Raw genomic sequence first — 21,630 nt, 5'->3', positions numbered from 1 at the left:
AAACAATTCTTGGGGTCACTTCTGAGAAAAGGTTACTTCACTCTTGTAATGAATCAAGTGAAGGAAATTTTCCTTTGGTGAATACATATGGCTGTATGATGAGGAGATGCTTGGAACTGTGTCAGCTGTCAGAGAACAAAGCTGTGGACAAAGGTCAACACACTGAAGAGGGTTCAGTGGAAAGAAGAAAAAATTCTGGATCCCTGTTTACACTGAAGCACCACTGATTTAACCAACTCAAACTCCCTTGCCTTTGGATTTCTTGTTATAGGAGAGACTAAAAGTCAATGTTTAACCAATTGACTTGGATTTTTGTTGCCTGAAGCTGAATTTATGCTAAGTTATGCTGTTTACATAGGTATATGCTAGAAAATTTTATAAACACAGTGGGGAAATATAATTTTAATCATATATAAATAGTTATCAATGGTGACAAGATTTCAAGAGAACACAACGTCAGAAATATTTGAAAGGCAATTTTGTAAACTTAAAGTTTATATACTTGAATTAGATCAATTAAAACAGAAATAGAGTTTCCATTGGGCTCAGTCAAACCAAAGCCAAGAGATCTTTTCATCTCCATGCATTGATCTGCTAATTTTGAATCACTTTCAAACTTAAAGAAAAATTACAAGTACAAATAACTTTTAAACAATTATTTGTGGATAAATTGTCAATGTGATGCTTCATTGCTCCTGGGTACATGAGTGTATTTTTTGTACAAACAACATATTCTCCTACATAACCATGACACAACCATCAAAATCAGGAAATTTGCAAAGCCCATGAAGCTTCCCCACTTGTCACAGATGTCCTTTGTAGAAAAGGATCTATTTCAGAGTTGCACCTTGCTGTTAGTTGCAGTCTCTCTTTCATTTCCTACAACCTGAAACAGCTCCTCAGGCTTTTCTTGATTTTCATCAACTTGACACTTTTAAAGACTATGGACTCATCATTTTGTAGAATGGCCCTCGATTTGTAACTGTCTGATGATTGCTCAAGATTACATCCAGGCCAGGCATCTTTGGCAGGAAAACCCACAGAAGTGACTCTGAGTGCTTACAGCATCCTAAATGGCAGCATGTGATGTCCCATTGCTCACGATGTTAACTTTGACCACTTGCTGAAGGTGGCGTCTCTCAGGCTTCTCTATTTTTAACTTACTCTTTCACATTTTGTAATTAACAAGTATTTTGTGGGGTGGTACTTTATTCCTTTTCTCAACAAAGGTTTAAGCTCCTCATTTATTTATTTATATCAATAAGGACTTGGGTTTTCCTGTTTTATCCAGTGGGTTATAATCCATTAACAAGAGTTTTTATTTTTATGCTCAAATTGTCCCAGATATTGCCAGTGGGAGTATATCAGTTTACTGATTGAGAAGAGGGCTCAGACAACCCTGGCTAGTGTTGTGTCAAGCAGAGAATCTTTGTCATTCGTTGTCCTACAGGTTCAACTCTGAATGTTAACAGGTGCCCACAGAAATAAATTGACGCACTGCAGTGTGCCTGAGAATTCAGAATCATTCTTGGGTACTACATTTCTTTTACTGCTCAGATTGTACTCCTCAGAGTCAGCCGCCCACTTACGAGGCACCAATGGGAAATGATCTATTGAGGATGCTCCAAGGACTCTGCTCTTGTTGGTGATATCCTCAGGCATGGACTCTGAGCTGAAAATCGACATTGGGGTCTATGTGTAGTACTATGCGTTCAGTTTCAGAGCCTACATATACATCCTCCAAATGGTTTGAAGTACATTTATAGAACTGCAGCCTGAAATCACGGGCTCTAAAGTCATCATACACCTTCTTCCATTATACTAGGCTGCCTCCAGGTTTCTCTATTAGTTCCTCTATCTATACTAGTCAGTGAGATGCTACAGTTCCATGATTAAAAAATGTGGTCTTTTGCTATGTTAAGAACTGAGTCATCATCAACCAGGGAAGCACTTCTGGTAAGCTGTCCAATTGAATGTGTGAGGTCTTTTAGTAAAGCCTCACATTTTCTCGATCTGTTCCATGCCACCAAGAAAGGTGATCTCACCTTTGGGACAGAATCCCCTGCTCCAGCTCCATGCTCTGTGAGCTTCTGGTGGTCATCTAAGCCTCAGTGGTGTCCTGTTCAATGGTGTCCACCACTGAGTGGGTCACAAGTCCTCATTCAGGAGCTTCCCAATGGTTCCCTTTGAGCCATTAAAATGCTTTTTGAGGATATCCCTTCTCTGCGCTGCACTTTCTGTCTTTTTTTTTCTTTTTGGTTATTCATGCCAGCTACTTTTTTATTATATAGCAAGCTGTAGAGAAAAACTGAACCATTACTAACATTTTGCATTTAGAAATGCTACGAGGACAAGCAAACCATTCCACTGCTCCTGGTAATGCATTTAACCTATTGGCCCTCTCTTTCTGCTTTTAAAATGGTCATTGCCTACCACTAATATCTTTCTAGATATTAATGACTCATTTATCTTCATTCATTCCATAGCATTAATTAGGATGATTATATTAAGAAGGCAATAGATCATTTTGTAAAGTAGAATTTTACTCTAAAGCCTCTTGTGATTTTTTTGTAATGTCTCACATGATGTGCTCTCCTTGATCTCTGCACCTCTCGCAGCCCCTGCAGCCCCTGGCCCAGCTGGGCGGGCAGCTCTGTGCTCCCTCCAGGTTCTCAGGGGCCTTCTGCGGCAGAACCGCCACCCACAGTCCCAAGTGTGGCAAACTCCACTTATATTTCTAAACACATACATTGGCTCATTTAATTGCCAGGTCTGATGGTAGGTATTACCAATATGCCCTTTTGTTAAATATGTTGATAACAGTTTTAAGACTATTGTTTTGAAGAGAATCCTCAAGTAGCACAGCCTAATTAAAGCAATATTGAATCTCTGTTTTCGGTCAGTTTCTGCCCATTATTTGTGGTCTGATAAACTGAGTACCCTCTTGACAGAATAAAAGCAGAACTCTTTGAGGCAGGCACCTGCTCCTTCTCAGCAGTGATGCTTGGAATGCCGTTGTAGAGATGGGTCAGCGTACAAAGGAAGAAAGTTAAATACCTATTGAGGAAAATCTTCTGCATTTCTAAAGAATGGCTTAAAATTGGGTTGAAACTAATCAACAAGTTAAGCAGGTATCTATTATGTGAAATATCCTGTGCCAAGTACTGTGTAAAAAGAAATATAGAAAGATATGGCGCCAAGTGGGTGCCTGTGTTAGGAGAGAGTTAGCTACTCTCACATGGAAAAGAACTGAGGGTGTTAACTGGGAATCCGAATTCTGCAAAATACACTTTAAGACGGAAGTCAGAATCAAGAGAAACAAACAAGAGGGCTTCTCTGTGAAGTCAGGGAGGGGTGGTTCAACAGGTCTGTGCTTTTCAGACAGAGGACCTGAGTTAAACCCGGTTCAACTGCTTCCACCTCTCACTAGATCAAAATGTCTGGTCTTTAGTTTCTCTATCTATAAAATGGGGGAAAGTAGAACAGCATTGCTATTTGATGTGAGAATGAAATAAACATTCTTGCACACATATACACACACAGAGTTTATTCTCTTTGTGGTGCTCAGCAATTCCAGTTCTCACCTCGGGAAATTATGAACGATATTTTAACATGATTATTTATGCATTTATCTGACAGACGTTTATTGACCATCCAGAGCTTTTGAAAGGCAATGGCTGTGGTGCACAGTACCACGTGCTGGGTCATTTGAAAGGTGGAGGGGATACTGTCTGTACAATGTGTTAAAATGTGTCTCTGTGGCTTCCAGAATTCCAGATTTTGTAGTCCAGCAGGGTTACAAAAAAGAAAAAGAAAACAACTGGACGCCGGTGGCACAAGCAAATGCGTAACATGTGCGAGCACAGCCTTTTCAAACGCGAAGGATGCTTCAGCGCAGCCTTCATGCAAACCCTCGCGCGCTCTCCTTGCGCTCAGAATAAAAGCGGACTTCTTACTGCAGCTTGAAGGTTTATCAGGATATTCCCTCCACTCTCCCTTTTTGGGCCATGTTACCTCTCCCTGGTGACCCTGACCTCTTTGCTGTTTATCAAAGGAAACAAAAGGATTGCTGTCCCCCCGACGGCAGGGTCCTTCCCACAGACCCAGAGGTTTTATCCCCACAGGTTCTTCAAGTCTTTGCAGAGAAGTTAAGTTCTCCAAAAGGATTTCCTTCACTGTTCTATTTAACGTGGCCAACACTCCGCCCCTCCAATCTCCCCTCTGCTCTGGCTTTTCCCCCTGCACGTACGTTTTCATGTAACTCTAGGACGTACTTATTTTTCATTGCCTGTTCTCCTTCAATAGAATGCCAGCTCCAGATGGGCAAGGGTCCAGGCCTAGAATAATGTCTCCCACATGAGAGGTGTGCATTTAAACATGTTGTTAATAAATGAATAGAGAAATAATTCCATACACCCAACTTGGAGATGAAGAAAGTGTTACTCGTATTAAATAACATCTCCCTGAGCCCACAATGATAAGAAATGGAAAATGATTAGAATCCAGGCCTGTTAGTTCCCAAATTCATGCACAGGCATCATTACAGTCTTTTGTAAATTTCCAGACAGTAGAAATAACATATTATTAATTAATGATGACGAGGAGGAGGATGACCTCAGAGTCAGTTGAAAACTGAGTGGCTAGGGAAGTGTATCCTCTTCAACTCAATAGAGAGAGAAGGACGGGCTCACTGTGTGAGCACTAGAGTGTCACCCAAAGCTCGTCCTAAAGGAAGGTTGGGTCAAGAGACAGTCACCAGCACAAAACTGCTAAAGGCCCTCCAGGATTCACAGACGTAAACAATGGAGGAAAAGCAAGACATATGTGATAATTAGTGCATCCTATCCTCTTGTATTAATCCATTTTTTCTTATATTCTCCTCCTTTTCCTTTTTACCACAAATTTATTAAATACGTTCAGTAGACCAGGCACAGTGCTAGGCACTGAGAACACAGTGTGTGTAAATCGTGTTCCCTATATAAAATTAAAAATGCTAAAATGGATAAAACAAAGTACTTAGGGAACTTAATTATGCTTCACTTTTTCAAAACTTAACTGACTATATCTATAAAATATATGCAACATAAACTAGAAGAGAGATTGCCCATTAACCATCCAAAGATCTGTGTCAGGCAAGATGCTGGTAACAGACCTGGGATGGCCTTTGAAAAAGAAACTTCTCTTTTTTCTGAGTGGAAGCCAGGTGCAAAATGGTAGACTAGTCCTTAGTTTGTCTAGGAAAAGTAAGTAGACCGTCACATGGGCCACTGAAATACGATCTTACCTGAAAAGTCCTATGTTGTACATAGAATTTCTGCCTTATAGCTTCAAGGTCAATGAATCACAGCCCACAGAGTTTGAAGCTTTATGACTTGTTCGAGAGTATAGCAACCGTTCTCATTTAGGAAACAGCATTAAAAAGAAAAACTCTTCTGCAAAGCAAAATACACTCACCTGGCACAGTGGGGGCCCACAGAGAAGTTGTATGACACAGTCAGAAGAACCCCAGAGGCAGGACGATGCGATCTATACCTTCAGGATTCAGGTCCTATAACTTTAGGCTGAACCATCCCTGTGAGCTCCTATATGTTCTTCCGCATGGAGATTCCTCTCTTCTTCAGTCTGGAGCGGAAAACTCCCTGACCCTAAGGTGTGGAAAAGGTGGCTTCAACCACAGACAACCTGCTAATGGCTGTGGACTTCCTAATTTAGGCACTGGGCTTCAGTGCTCTTCCACAAACATCAAGAAGCAGCTAAATATTAGAAGAATGAGTCTTTGGCAATCTGGGCTATAATCTAGATTTTTAGCAAGAAGAGTTGAATGAGTGTTCTCTTGTCTGATAGATTTTCTCTCTTCTCCACTCCACCCCCTTCCTCTTTGAGAAAGAATAGTCTAAAACATCTCCACTTACCACACTCTGGGAAGCAAATGAAGTTTGCTCCTGTTTCCTCTCTAAGTTTCTCCTGTGAAAGACATTTAAGAAAGTTTGATAGACTGCTGTGTCACTAACTAGCCATTTTCTGGTAACCATACCTATTACATAGGGAGTGAAATTTCTGCCTTTACTACAAACTTAGAGAACGCTCTTAAGGACCCTTAGGTCTTAACCTCTGCTCTCATCTCCCGTGAGCCACAGGAGCAGTCAGGATGCCATGCAAACAGAGACTCTGTGAAACTCCTCCATTTGTCTTTCTAAGGATATCTTCCTTCATGTCTGGTACATTCTACGATTTGGGCAAAGAACAGGTATTCTATTGCCACCAAGAACAGGTGTCTTTTGAAGGTAGAAATCCACAGATGCCAAGGAATTCAACACTGAGGAAAAGAGTTTGCCAAGGAATTCCTTCCCCTCATCTTCTAACATGTAACTGAGATTTGACGTGAAAACAAAAGGTTGGAAGTTCTAAGACTACCCATATGCCTTCCAATAGACTTTAAGACCTGAGCAACACTTCCATCTTAAGGGGAGGGGTGACAGATTAACATCATATGTCACCTCCTTTGTGTCAACTACCATAAATCTTTATTATCTATTCAATTTTCAAAACACCATTGTGCTGTCGTTTTTATTATTTCCGTTTCGCAGGTGAGGAAGATGAGGTTTTTGAAAGTTAGAATGATTTTGAAAAGATCAGAAAACTTGTAGCATTTGCAATCCGTCATAATGTTTTCCTGGAAAGCCCTCAGAAGAATCTCATCTGAGCTAACATCCAGTTCCTACTGCAACACTGACTTTGTGAATTTATCGTAATGACTTAATATCCCAACACAGTCGGATAGATTTGCCATGTAACAGAAAACAAAACGCTAACCAGTGTTTATTGTCTGTGGACAATGGATGGTTCAATTTCCATCCCCTTCTAATTCTAGATTTGGACTTCCTTTCACAACCCTTGTCCTGCCTTGGGGGGCAACTGCTCAGTCTCTTGACTTCAGCTGCCCTTGGGAATTTTGGCTTGAACCCATTTTAAGAGCTGGCCCTTCACACTGGCTCTGGAAGGAAACATCCTGTCAGAAATAAAGCCCTGCCCGGAATCTAGGTTTGGGGTAGGGACAGCTTTTCTAGTGCACTTAATCCCATATTCCATGAATGACTCCCTACTCAAAAAGTGCATACTTCTAACTATCTTACTACAGAAAACATTATGTGCTTCAGTTTTTACTAAATAATTTGAAAGCCAAAGACTTATTCTGCTACCAGTCTTCCAAAATTTAATCTGGATGTCTAAAACTCTATATGGTAAATAAGTAATTAATATGGGTAATAACATTGAAGCAATTAAAGAGACCACTGGTGCTTGGCATTTAAAATAATGATAACAATAACTATAAGAGACTATGGCTGTGATGTAAGCATTGTGTTGCTTCAATATGAAAAAAAATGTCAACAAACAGCTTCAAACATCCACATTAGTATTTACATCCTGGAGTGAGAGGTTCATTTTCATTGTTTCATATCTTGTGTGTGTTTTGACATAATTTCTATTTCAGTAGGTGAAACTCAGTAGAACATGGGATTGTATAAATGGTTAAGTCCCAAATGAATCCCTGATATAATTGATTTTATTTATTATTATAGAATTCCAGTATCAAAATAGCAATACAAGTTGAAGCTGTGGAGGAAAATTTTAAACAGACACCATTTAGTTGAATGAGTAGCGAAGGAAGAAAAGAAGTTATAGCTGCTCTTTCTATTTCTCCACATATTAATCCTGCTTACTAGTTCATTGTTTGCTATTTGTCCAATATCATTTGGCAAGGAGATTACTTACATACATAAAATGTTTTAGGTGATGAAAATTTTAGCATTTAAAAAATTTTAACAATTTTTATAAATTCTATTCCAAAGTTTGTTATGCCTATTTCTATACATTTAAACACTGTTCGGATGAGTCAAAATCACCAGTTTAAACAAGAACAATTTATAGGGCCACCACCACCAATTTACCTCTGTGCCAAATGTCCTCTCTGCCTTTTATATTTTTTTCTCTATTGTGCCTTTGATGGCCAGTGTTCCTTTTGTCATCTGTCAGCGAGCCCTTGTTTAGTTTGCTTCATCTTTATCTAGGCAACTGAATAAAATGAGATGACTTTATGACAGCTGGTGGTTCAGCCAAGCTTTTCCTTTATGCTGATTGCACGGGTTCCAGATGCATGGCTTTGCTGGAAGTCTGACCCGCTAACGAGTCACGCGCTGCTGTAATCTGTAATGGTTACATTCACGCAATTGTACTTAATACCATTCAACAAAATGAATCCTAGCCAAATCCTTTAGCGGTATTTGAAGACTTGGAGTCACCTTTGACTCATTCTTCCTCTTCGCATTCCTGTCATTTAAAAAAATGAAATGACTCATATCTGTTTCTCCTGCTACCATACTAATTATTCAAGATTCAGCTGACTCTGTTTTCTAATGGACAGAAGGCTCGTCTTTAAAGCCCTCTCAGGATTTAGCCCCAAACAACCATTCAAGTCATGCCACCCACCACTTTTACTCACAATCTAAGCACCACAGAAACCCCCCAATTCTCTGTACAGGTCATGTGCACTCACAAATGCATTAGCTCTTGGCGTTAGCTCTGCCTGCAACCTGAAAACAAATCAATAAAAGTATGTCCAAGCTCGAATTCCTTATTGTCTGCTTCAAAATCCAAATGTTGTCTTGCTGGCTTCATTTCTTTATGGATGGTATAGCCATCCATCAACCTCTAAGCTTGCAAGTCCAATCACCCTTGTTTCACACGTCTACCCAGGCCTTTCCACATTCACATAATCTTGTCATTTTTAATGCTGAAATGTCCAAATGCCAATTCCTTTTATCTAATTCTTAAGCAAAGCTTTTATTGTCTCCTTGTGTGCACAGGATAACAGTATGAAGAGTATTATAAGGCTTTCAAAACTTTACCCGGTCTGCAACCTCTCTGGCCATCCCCCCTGCCCTGACATACACACAAAACAAATGTCCCTACTGGTGACATGTTTTACTTCTTATGGTCCCCAAAATATCCCAGAGCACCATATATTTCAATATATAAATCCATATGCCATCATTCCTCCCTTCCCCAACTGGAAAACTCCATTTATCTTTCTAAATGCAGCTCAAACGTCATCTACCTGTGAAGTTCTTCATGATTCCCCGTGCAAAAATTAATCACCTCCTCCTCAGTGCCCCAGTAGGAGTCTGTGCACACTCCTATTGAAGTACTTAGCACATTATAGTATTGAAAGTGAATTCTGTTAGAGCAGAGAAGATTATTCACTCCTGTGTCTGCAGCAGTCATTAAGGCCCTGAGACATAAGAGATGCTGGCTCATTGCAGGTTTGTTATGGTGTAAAACATCTCATTACTGCATGACCCATAGCTTGTTTAAGAGAAAAAAGAGCTTCCTCCCGAAAACTGCCCCCCCCCCCAAATTGTGCATTTTCTTGAGAGTTATGAGTGGCCATGTGAGGGGTGGGAGAAGAAGCATCGAGTGCAGCTGTCCTAAGAGACCCTTCCTCATGGCCCAGCTTCTCAGTATCTAAAGGACGGAGGCATTGCTCACTCTGGGCACTCAGTTGAGATGGGTGGCTTGGGTCAGCCCCATGGCTGAGTGGTAAAGTTCGTGCACTCTGCTTAGGTGGCACAGAGTTTTGCTGGTTCGGATCCTGGGCACGCACACGGCACCAGTCATCAGGCCATGCTGAGGTGGCGTCCCACATAGCACAACCAGAGGCATTCACAGATAGAATATACAACTATGTACTGGGGGCATTGGGGAGAAGAAGAAGAGGAAGAAGAAGGGGAGGAGGAGGAGGAGGAGGAAGGAGGAGGAGGAGAAAGAGGAGGAGAAAAAGAGGGAAAGGAGAAGAAGAAGGAAGAGAAGAAGAAAAGAAGATTGGCAACAGATGTTAGCTAAGGTGCCAATCTTAAAATAAATGAAAAAAAAGTATGGGTGGCATTTCTCTAGTTCCATTCATGGATTAAACCATGGGCTCAAAGATTGATTGAAAAGTCAAAAGCAACTTCATCAGTTCATTTTAGGACCAGATGGTCCACCTTGGTCTTCTGCATCTAGTTTGCAAGTCAGACATTCCTTTTCTCAGTGTCAGGCAGGAACGGTCTCCAGGAAAGATTTCTTCGTTGTCTCCCTACCATCAGCCTTGTACACATTTGCTGATGGAAATCTGAGTGTGACTACTGTGGTGGCAATTCTAAGAGTCAGAAAGCAGGTGAGTTTCTCTGTGTGAATTCCGAACCTCCATCAGAGTGTCCTCTAGAATAAACACAGATGGAAAACCAAGTGGCATTAGTATGCTCAGCAGACTAACATTCGTTTTTGTCCACGAGAGCTCACTACGGAAGGAGATCGTTTCTCAATAAGACAAACAACACATGTTCCACCAGAGGTCATAGTTGCAGGGGTGATTACTCTGGGAGCATTAACTTGTGGAGTGTGGCCTGGGGATGACAGGACCCCATTGGAGCCTGCTGCCTGCTGGGGAAAGTGCAAGACAGCAGCCCCTTTAGAACTCATGTTGATCAGTCAGTTTGTTAGAAGGATGGCAGCTTCCAGTCTCAGGAACGAATTACACCTAGAAGCTTGACAAAGCGTGCAGTTTACACTCCTTCTTGTCTTTTGAGGTCCTTTTCTGCGAGACAACCAGTGCGCAGCTCACTGCCCTCCCCAAACTGTTTCTCTTTCCAATGACTCCCAGTGAAGCTGCTCCAGCATGGAGTCCCTTATGTCACATCACGTAACTAATTACAGTGGAGCCTTACATCACATTAGATAGCCAACCACATGCTTTCATAATAAGAATAATTCTTATAGCAATAGTAATTGTAATAATCCTGGCTGGTATTGATCTAGTGCCTTGCAGTTTTATTTAGTAATTCACATACAAAGTTTCACATGACTTTTGAAATAAACTTGTGAGGTTCTTATTTTTCTCTTCCTCATTTTAAAAGTGAAGAGACCAAGACTTTGAAGAATTTAATTTTCAAAAGGTTACCACTACCCTATGGTGGAACTAGGTCCTGACACTAGTTATTCTGACTGTGCATCTCATGGTCTTTCTGCAGTCCACAAACAAACTGACATACTGAAGTAGTTGACAGTCAATATGCCACGGCACAATACTTATTTGACAGAAAAAAACGTGTGCTGAAAAGCCCATCTCAAAATGCTTTAAACACTATGTTGTGCTTGCAGGGAATTCCATTTCTATAGGTACATCTTCAGACTTTCCAATAAACCTCACACTTCCTGTGATATATGCTCATTCTGCTGATGTCCTGGAGGTTGAAATGATACAGCAAAAGGAACTCTGTGCACTTTCTCAGTGAGCCAACTTCTAAGGTGGCCATGACTAAAAGAGAAGTCAGGCAGACTGTCTTTCTGATATATTTAGGGTGGAAAACACATTCTTTGAGGACATTATCTGCCGAATTAAGTGAATCATTGGGTCAGTCTTCTGAATTTGAGGTGCGAGAGAGAAATTGACTCTTTAATCTTGGCAGAGAAACTCACTGTTTAATTACAGCCGTGTTCCAAGTTGAGAGAGATAAAGGCAGCTGAAACTATACATTTATCCAAGACTATCCTGGGCAAAATGCCCAAGCTCTATATGGTCAGTCTGCAGGGATCTTGTCTTCTCAGAGGAACTCTGTCTGTCCTCTCAGGGTAGGTAGATGCCTTGGTTTGTCTTCAGTCTGTGAACTTGATCAAGGGCCATGACCGTACCAAGATTCACTTTTCCAATCTGAGAGACAGAGATATTAATACACGACACATGAGAATGCTGAGAAAACTAAATGAGATAGTGCGTGCTAGCACGGAGCAGTCACTCCACACCACATCCTTCTCTCCTTCTGGCTTCTTCCTCGGGGCATTGGGAGGAACCAGCTAATAAGCTCTTCCTTTCAGGTGACACTTTTGGGTAAGTCAGGTGGCTCTTTGAGGCACAATATTATCACTACCCACAGGATAAATAGTATGCCGGAAATTTTAAGTCAGAACAAGGTGATTTGGTGCCCCCACCCCTAAGTGTCATCCATGTTCTGCCCAAATTCCAGGAACTTCCACCACCACCTCCATGATTATGGACTTGGGATGACAGAATAAGAAGAAAGGAGATAGAACTGCTTACCTACTGACGCACTGACTGGCTTACCTGTGTTACGGAAGGGCAGCATAGAGGGCTGTAGAAAGGGCAACAGCTGGCCGTGATGAGAAGATAGCACCAACTGCCCGTGGGCTCCACGCTGAACGGCTTTGGCTCTTCATTCTCCCTTCTGCAAAACACTCTCCTCCAGAACCCTGGTGGGTGGTAAAATGCCAGTATCATTGTTAACGCGTGTGAGGTACAGTATTGATGGAAGCGGGAATTTTTGAAAATGGTGATATAGTAGTTTGAAATTAAAAGATGAAAATTGCTATTGATAAAATCATCCCACAACTCTGTTATGAGATGAACTTTCCTGACACGTCATATTTCTAAGTTGGAGGGTGGTGGAAAACAGTAGCTAAAATAATTGGCTTTGTGCTTCTATCGTGCAGACTCCAAACCCCAGACCACATTTAGTAGTTGTGTGTCGTTGAGCCACTTGCCTACGTGAGTTAGGCAAGACCATAATTTCCTCATCTGTAAAATGGAAGTAATAATACTTAAGGGTCATTGTGAGAAATCTGGCATATATTGCCCCCAAAACATGAAGACTTTGCCTGCCATGTAGTGATGGGTTATGTTTAACCCAATTATATCATATGCCACGTGTGAAATTAGTATTATTTTCATTAATATTAGACTTGGAAAAGCAAGGTACGTCAATGTCTGTATCCATCCAAAATACTATCGATCACTGAAAAGTTGTGGGTTTTCTTTTTATATATGTCTTAACAAAGTAGCCAATTTTGTTGATTTTTTGGGGTTTTTTTTCCTATTTTATTAGTTTATTTATACTGTAAATTCCTCAATATACATTGTGATTCAGGATTAAAATAGATGTGTGAAAACATTTTGAAATTTTAAAATCTGCTTAACAGAGAAAGCCACTCGCCATCCAACCGATTAACTCAGGATTTAGTGCTGCTTTGATTCATGAGGCATTGATGGCTGCTGTTTTTGCTGGCATCTTCCTCTACTCCTCGTTGGTGGAGGTGATTTACAATGCACAGCATAGTTAATAGAATTTCCACCCTGTTGTGGGAGTTAGGGAATAAAATGTACTAGAGTCCTAAACTAAAGAAGAATACCACACTAGCAATTTACAAGGAAAACACTAAAACATCTGGGGACTACTGATGGAGATGCAGCTAGCTTCTATAGGTTGCAATTGAAAGATCAGCACATGGCTTCTAAAAATCTAATTTCTCTATATAATTCATGTCCTACATGAAATAGACAAAAATATAGCTCAATGTAAACAGCAGAACACAAAAAATCTTCTGTCATAATATCTAGCTGTAGCTCTCCATCTGAAGTCATGGATTTCAAATATCCCAGCCAATTGATAGCTCCCAGTGAGGATGAACATCTGATTCCACTTTCACCCATCACTGGAGTTCTAATTACTTTGATTTAATGACTGTGGGATTTTATTTTTTACTGTTTGGACAGATTCCTCACTAATACTTACCAGGCAAGAAACATTAAAATCCTGTTTGGTTTGACAAGAGCAGAATTTAATGTCAGCTGGACTGAATTTATTTTCCCAAGTTCTTTTTTCTCCAAAATATCTTTGATGTTTTCTTTAACCAGATTTGTTTAGGAAACAAACTATACGATATACGGGGGATCCAAATACATTTCTTATTCAATCATAGCATCAATATTTTGTGCACCTCCCAGCTCAGGGTAAACATTTCACACTAGACTTCCATCATAAACAGACAGTGCAATTCAAGAATGAGCTACACAACATCAGCCAATGTCTATTTCTATTTGGATAAAGTTATAGCAAGAAAAAGCACATGATCAGTCATCAGGATGTATATTTTTCCTAAAGCATTTCTTCCAGGAACATTTTTCTGATTTTTCTTGGATCCCTGTCTGTTCTCTCTTGTTTCCATCTACTTCCAACATAGCACCTTCCTCATTAAATTGGAATGATTTTGTGCATGTTACGGACTGAGAGTTCCTGGAGGCCAATGTAACCATTACATAGCAGAGTATCTGGTCCATGGCAGGCAACTGGAACTATTTCTTGAATGGAACTGCGTTCTATTTACCTGTGTACTTGTTATATGCGTATATCAGGGTAAAAAAATAACATTCACATTATAAAATATTGTAAAGTAAGTGTCATTTGATTATCTATAAAAATGTTTAGTAACACAGACATAGGAATGATTGGCAATGAAAGATGAATGTTTTTCCTTAACAACTGTGAACAGTTTGTGGCTAGTATGGTCATTATTTTGATTTCCAAGGACAGATACTAATGAATAAATAGGATCCAGTTTGTATTAGCCAGCACAATTTCATTTGTAAATGACAGGCAAACAACTCTAGCTTTTGCAAAAGAGAGAATATATTTACTTATGTGGCTGGGAAGAATGCTAAATGTGACAGAGAATATTATTGCTTACCCAAAAGTTGTTGTTCTCCTTTCTTGATGATTGAAAAATTTTAAAATATAATTGAGGAAACTTTGATGTCATGGTACATGTTCACAGTCCCTGTTCGAAGGGCATGTAACCTCAACTCTGACCAGTGACCTATAAAATGAAGTCTATTGGCTTAATTCTGGGAAAGAATTTCTTTTTGATAACATAAGGTTGGTGAGGAGAAAGTCTAAGTCCTGTTTAATGCCTGTGATCACAGTTCTTTGAGGATATAATGCCTGGAGCTGTGGCAGCCATTTAGCAGCCCAGAGGGGAGGATTAGAGGCCCTGAAATCATGGAACTATTGAATTAAACCTACAACAGCCAGTCTCGAGCATTCTTAATATGTAGGAAAGATCAAATCCTATACATGTGAGATCTCCAATGATGTACCCTCATTCGTTCCTAATATTGATAATTTCTCTTTTATCTCTTTTTCCTTGATTTATATTGCCAATGGCTTATGAACGCAATTAATCTTTTCAAAGAGCCAATTTTGGCTTGTTGATTTACTCTATTTTATGTTTACTTTCAATCTCATTGATTTATTGTTTTTATTATCATTTTATTTTTTATTTTATTTTGATTTAGTTATTTTTTCTAGAGTTTTAAGGTGGAAAATTAGATTGACTTTCCATCTTTATTCTTTTCTATTATGTGCATTTTGGGCTATAAATTTTCCTCTAAGTACTGCTTTATCAGCACACTGCAAAGTTTTTGATATGCAACATCATCCTTAGCATTCAGATCAAAACATTTTGTTAATATTCATTGTGATTCAGTTTGGGGATATTTAGAGTCGTACTGTTCATTTTTCATATGACTAAGAACTCTCTAGTTATTTTGTTTTATTATTGATTTCTATCTTTATCTTTAGAAGACAAACTGAATAATTTTGATCTTTCATTTCTTGAGGATTTCTTTATGGGCCAGCATAGGACACTTTTATAAAAGTTGCATTAGCTCTTAAAAGGAATGTAAATTTTGTTGATATTGGGTACCTTTTTTTTGAGGTGATTAAGTGAAGTTTTGTAAATGATGGTGTTAATATTTTGTCTGTCCTTACTAATTTCCTTGTTTGCTTGTTCTATCCACTATGCATGTTGAAATTATGTATGGATTCCTATCAATTGAGGATTGTGATAACTTCTTATTGGATTGACCTCTTTATCACTATTAAGGGCCTTTTTTTATTTCTGTAATGTTTCTTTCATTAATTTTTTTATATTATTAAAATCTGTTTTTAGGGGGCTGGCCCCATGGCCGAGTGGTTAAGTTTGTGAGCTATGCTGCAGGCAGCCCAGTGTTTCATTGGTTTGAATCCTGGGAGTGGACATGGCAGCACTCATCCAGCCATGTTGAGGCGGCATCCCACATGCCACAACTAGAAGGACCCACAATTAAGAATATACAACTATGTACCAGGGGGCTTTGGGGAGAAAAAGGAAAAAAATAAAATCTTTTTTAAAAAATCTGTTTTTATTTTAGTTTCATTGATGTCTATACATTGTTTTTATCTTTCCACTTTTAATTGTTTTGCGTTTTTATGCTTAAAAGTATACCTCTTGTTGGTAGCATAAAATTTTAAATAGATTCTGACCATTGATGTTGTTAACTGGAAGGATTAGATCTTCCTCCACCACTTGCCATCATTTTATTTGAATTTTCAGTTTGAGTAGAGATGCAGAGTGGTTACAGAATTGTTAACTTATACTCCAGGGGGAAACATCTTTATCAGTTATAGTATGGCATTTCCGTACAATTTCTTTTGATTTTAGTTGTACAGATTCCATTCACTTCCAAAGTGACTTAGGTCTTTTCCCTAACTACTTCGGTACAGTTTCTTTTATCCATTTGTAATACAGTTGGATTGTTTCCTCACTTTCTGCATTCCATCCTTGGATTCCCCGACATGCTAAATATATATAATTTAAAATTTGCATCCATTAGGATTCAATCTTTGTACTATAAAGTTCTATGACTTTTGACAAATGCATAGGGCCATGTATCCACCATTACAGTATCATACAGGATATTTTCACTGCCCTAAAATACTCCCTGAGCTTCGTCCTTTCAACTCCTTACCCATGAGACTTTGGCAACCACTAGTCTTTCATCACCTCTAGAATTTGCCTTTTTCAGAAGGTCATATAAATGGTATAATACATATGCAATCATAGACTAGCTGCTTTCTATTAGCAATATGTATATAGGATTTATCCATATTTATGTATGCCTTGAAGATTCATTCCTTTTTGTTGCTAAATATTTCTTTATCGTAAGAGTGTAGCTGAGTTTGTTTATTAATTCACCTATTTAAGGATACCTTGGTTGCTTCCGGTTTTGAGTAATGACAAAGTTGCTAGAAACATTCACGTGCATGGTGTTGTGTGGATACACATTTTCAACTCACTTGGTAAATACCTCGGAGTGTGGTTGATTGTTGGATCATATGGTAAGACTGTGTTTAGCCTTGTAAAAAGCTGCCAAATGGTTGTACCTTTTTGCATTTCCACCAAGAGTGAATTAGAATGCCTGTTGCTCTGTATCCTTATCATCAATTGGTATCGTCAGATTTTTTGGATTTTAGCATGCTGATTGATGTATAGTAGTCTCTTATTATTGCTTTAATTTCTAATAAGAAATGATTTAAAAATAGTTTCCTATGCTTATTTGCCATCTGTGCATCTTCTTTGTGAAGTGTCCAGATCTTTGACCATTTTTAATTGGGTTTTGTTTTGAGTTTTTATTGTTATTATTAAGTTTTGAGGATTCTTTTTATGTTTTGAAAACAAGATCTTCAGCAAATATGTGTTTTGCAAACATTTTCTTCCAGTCTGTAGGTTGTCTTTTCATTCTCTAAATGATATCGTTTCCTGAGTAGAAGATTTTAAGCCAGCTTATCAATTTTATCTTTATTAGATCTTGATTTTGGTGTTGTATATAAAAACTCATCGCCAAAATCAAATTCACATATATTTTCTCCTATGTTTCCTTCTAGAAGTTTCATAGATTTATGTTTTACATTAGTCGTGTGATCCATTTTGAATCAACTTTTTTTAAGGTGTGAAGTTGGTGTGTAAGTTCACCTTTTTAATCATATGGGCATCCAAATTTCCAACACCATTAGTTGAAAAGATCGTTATTTCTCATTTAAAATGCCTTTGTACTTCTGTCAAAAATCATTTTACTATATTTTTGTAGGCCTGTTTCTGGGCTCCCTCTCTATTTAACATATCTATCTATTTCCTCACAGGATTTTGGTTGCTGCAGTATTAAATAAGTCTTGAAATTTGGTAGTGAGTGTCTTCCAAGAGTGTTCATCCTACTTAGAATTGTGGTGGCTATTCCAGGTCTTTACTTTTCCATATAAACTTTAGAGTCAGTTTGTCAATGTCTATAAAAATAGCTTGCTGAGATTTTGATTGACAATTCATAGAATCTGTTATCAACTTGGGAGAAATTGATGTCTTAACAGTATTGACTCTTACAACCCATGAACACAGAATATCTGTTTATTTAGATCTTGTTTCTTTTATTAGTGATTTTTAGTTTTATGCATAGTGATCCTGTACATATTGTAAGACTTTTACCTGAGTATTTCACTTTTTGGTACTATTATAAATGGTATTGAGTTTTAGATTTCAAATTCAATTGTTTGTGACAACACAGATGGTCCTTGGGGGTATTATGCGAAGCAAAATAAGTCAGAGGGAGAAAGTCAAATACCGTATGATCTCACTCGTAAGTAGAAGCTAAAAACAACAACAAACAAACACAGAGCAATGGAGATTGGATTGGTGGTTACTATAGGGGAAAGGGGTGGGAGGGAAAAGGGGTGATTAGGCTCACATGTGAGGGGATGGGCTATAATTAGGTTTTGGGTGGTGCACATGATGTAATCTACACAGAATTTGAAATATATTGTGATGTACATCTGAAAGCTATATATTGTTATAATCCAATGTTACTGCAATTAAAAAAATAATAAAAAATAAAAAAAATAAATAAAAATTCAATTGTTCATTTCTGAGATACAGGAAAACAAGTCACATTTGTATATTGACAAGCACTGGTGATGAGACAGGACGTCCTTTCCTTATTCCTGATCTGAGGGAAAAAGTGTCCAGTCCTTCACCAGTAAATATGTAAACTATAAGTTTTTGTGGGTGTTCTGCATCAAGTCGAGGACATTCTCTTCTATTCTTAACTTGTTGAGAGTTTTTACAATAAATTGGTGTAGGATTTTCTCAAATGCTTTTTTCCATCAGTTGAAATGATCTTACGGTTTTTCTTCTTTAGCCTGTTGATACGGTGGTTACATCAATTGACGTTTTTAGTGTTGAGTCAGGCTTGCATATCTGGAATAAATCTCACTTTCTAGTGGTGTATAATTATTTGTATATATTGTTGCATTTAGTTTAATAATTTTTGCGGAGTTTTGCATGAATATTCATAAAAGCTACTGGTCTGTAGTTTTCTTGTAATGTTTTAATCTGGTTTTGGTATTAGCATAAAGGTGACCTCATCGAATGAGTAGGGGACTGTTTCCTTTGCTTCTATTTTCTGGAAGAGATCGTAGAGAATTGGTTAAGGATTAAAGAGAAATTTGTTTCATAATTTAAAAAATTAGAATTTGGATATGATAGACCATTGGTTCTCAACCCTACCTATCTCCACAGTGAATTACTTGGGGATCTTTTAAAAACGCACTGATGCAGAGGCCAAACCCCAGACAGACAAATCCAAATTTCTGGGGTGGATACTGGAAATTAAAATATTTTAAAACAGTGTCCTAAGTGATCCGATATAAAGATCGAGTTGAATACTCATTTTAAAATGCTGATCTGATTGTTCTTTAATTTTCAAACACCACCAAGATGCATTCTGTGACCTTAAAAATTCCCAGTGAGTAATTTAGGAGCTATTTGGGACAAGTGGATGGTTAGTGATGTTGTCTCCACTGAGGAGACTATCTTTTGTATTTCCATCTGCTTCTTCAACCTGAAAATATCTCTGTATTTTACACAAAAAGCTTTGTTCTCTAGCAGGGGATCTCATTCTGGTATAAAAAACATCCCCTATAGATTGCATTCTTATGTGCCTTAATCTCTTAGTCTCAGAGAGGGTTGGGAGAGAAAGAGAAAGAGAGACAGAAATAAAATGCTTTTTTTACAGGCAACACTTTGTGCAGGCTGCATGTGCTCTTTCCTCCTGAGCTGGAGAAGTGGAGGAGGCAGGAGAGAGGGTGAGTCATCAACGCACCACTGCAGCTGAACTCACCCCGTGCGGTGGAGAGTCGCCCTGCTTCACAGAAGGAACACCATCCGTGGGCTGATCACTCCAAGGGGGAAGTCACATGGACTTCTGGTGCATCTGAAAAGACACTGCCAGGAGTCATTAACTCTGTGCTCACCGCATCAGGATCTCAATCTTCTATTTGTAGCTGTACCATCTCCTTGACATTTCCCCCATATATTTACAAGACATATTCTCTGGAGAGCAACAGGAGGTGCCCCAAATCCCTGTGAATCCAGACGAGCTCTGCTGGGAACGGCCTCTTCCCCCCTTCCGTTGTTCATACAACAGCATTTGCCAACCAGACGATCGAGCAAATGTTCAGATTTGTGGTGATTGCTTTTGAAATTGTATTTCAAAAAATTAATTGTAGGCTAAAATATTTTAAAGGATAATCATGTTTGCCTTTTATTTTTCATTCTTATTATAATTATTATTTCACTATTATTTCTTTGTTCTTTTTTGACTGTGTCATAAAAATCAAAGTCTAATATGCTTAAGTTCAAAGGAACCCTGTTTTAAATATGTATCTTCCATCAGGAAGAAGGCTCTAGTTTTTTGTCAAAAGGAGTCACTAATAGTCCGGTGGGAATGCTGCCCTCCCTGACAGCTGGTCGACCTGGGGGAACCTTGTGGATAAAGAGGTATCTTAATATAGAGACTTGATTATGTCGTAAAAATTGCATTGTCCACTCACTGGATTGAGGATGGAATCATGAGATATAGAGGCTTTTAGCAAACTTTGCATCATTAGGATAACTGTCCTCCAAAAATACCCTTCTTTCTTTATCTTTCCTGCTCTATTCTCTCCCCCGTCCACCTCCACATTTCTTTTTCTTCCTTTTTACTACTTCACTCTAATGTGAATTAGACCATGGACTGTTGATGCTTGCTCCCTGACCTTGTTCAGCAACAGTGCATGGCAATTCTTCCTCCCATTATGCCTACCCCCATGAAGACACTCATTATTTAATGCCAGTGTTCTGCTATGAGCAGCAAATGTTATTTGCTCTTGTTTTGTTGAATAAAAAGCACAGTAGGTGTTCATGTGACATTATTTGGACATAGCTTCTTTACAGATGCAATTAGTTAAGATGAGGTCATTAGGGTGAGTCCTAATCTAAAGTGACTGGTCACTTTATGTAAAAGGGAAATTGGACACAGACACACATGCATACAAGGAGAATGCCATGTGCACATGAAGGCAGAGACTCGGGGAGTCTATAAGCCAAGAAACACCAAAGATTGTCAGCAAATCACCAGAATTTAGGAGAGCTTCAGAGGGAGCATGGCCCTCCTCATACCTTGATCTCAGACTTGGGCCTCCAGAGCTGTGAGGCAATGTGTTTCTGTGGTTTAAGCCACTCAGCTTGTGGTCCTTAGAATAAACCTAAATTTTGGAATTGGCAGAGGGGAGGACACTGGTGTGGGACTGGGGGACGCAACTATTGCAACCTAGAAACTTTGGGAAACTGTAGTCTGTTGTGCTCTGGGCACGTGCAACCAAGTGCCAACCAAGTAAGGGTGAGGAGAAATAACACGAAGAGTTACAGACATCCTAATCCTAGGCAAGGTGGCTCCACAAGGGCGTCGGGCCTCTCCCGTTGGTGGAAGAATAGAGGAAAGTGGACACAGGCATGAGAGGGTAGTTTTGCGGGTGAATGGATCCCCTGGGGAGTTCAAAATTGTCTCCGATGTTCAGCTCAGTCACCTTTCTCCAGCCTCACCATAAGGTCAGTGGC

At 39.0% G+C, this 21,630-nt stretch overlaps 1 pseudogene; it reads right to left on the bottom strand.

Annotated features, from left to right (window-relative positions):
• Positions 1–1,403: 1,403 nt before the first annotated feature.
• LOC103559197 (cytokine receptor-like factor 3) lies at positions 1,404–10,518 on the bottom strand (annotated as a pseudogene).
• Positions 10,519–21,630: the final 11,112 nt, after the last annotated feature.

The sequence above is a fragment of the Equus przewalskii genome, chromosome 14 (assembly GCF_037783145.1).
Source record: "Equus przewalskii isolate Varuska chromosome 14, EquPr2, whole genome shotgun sequence".
Taxonomy (NCBI): Eukaryota; Metazoa; Chordata; class Mammalia; order Perissodactyla; family Equidae; genus Equus; species Equus przewalskii.
This window is presented reverse-complemented; position numbering and strand designations above follow the sequence as displayed.